The following is a 561-nucleotide window of genomic DNA, read 5'->3' on the forward strand; positions in this document are numbered from 1 at the left end:
GACAGGGACCTAACAGAAGCAGAAGATATTAAGAAGAGATGGCAAGAATACACAGAAGAACTGTACAAAAAAGATCTTCATGACCCAGATAATCACGATGGTGTGATCACTGACCTAGAGCCAGACATCCTGGAATGTGAAGTCAAGTGGGCCTTAGGGAGCATCACTACAAACAAAGCTAGTGGAGGTGATGGAATTCCAGTTGAGCTATTTCAAATCCTGAAAGATGATGCTGCAAAAGTGCTGCACTCAATATGCCAGCAAATTTGGAAAACTCAGCAGTGGCCACAGGACTGGAAAAGGGCAGTTTTCATTCCAATCCCAAAGAAAGGCAATGCCAAAGAATGCTGAAACTACCACACAATTGCACTCATCTCACATGCTAGTAAAGTAATGCTCAAAATTCTCCAAGCCAGACTTCAGCAACATGTGAACCGTGAACTTCCAGATGTTCAAGCTGGTTTTAGAAAAGGCAGAGGAACCAGAGACCACATTGCCAACATCCACTGGATCATTGAAAAAGCAAGAGAGTTCCAGAAAAACATCTATTTCTACTTTATT

Source organism: Bison bison, unplaced genomic scaffold (genome assembly GCF_000754665.1).
Source record: "Bison bison bison isolate TAMUID 2011002044 unplaced genomic scaffold, Bison_UMD1.0 scf7180017864473, whole genome shotgun sequence".
NCBI classification, from domain to species: Eukaryota; Metazoa; Chordata; class Mammalia; order Artiodactyla; family Bovidae; genus Bison; species Bison bison.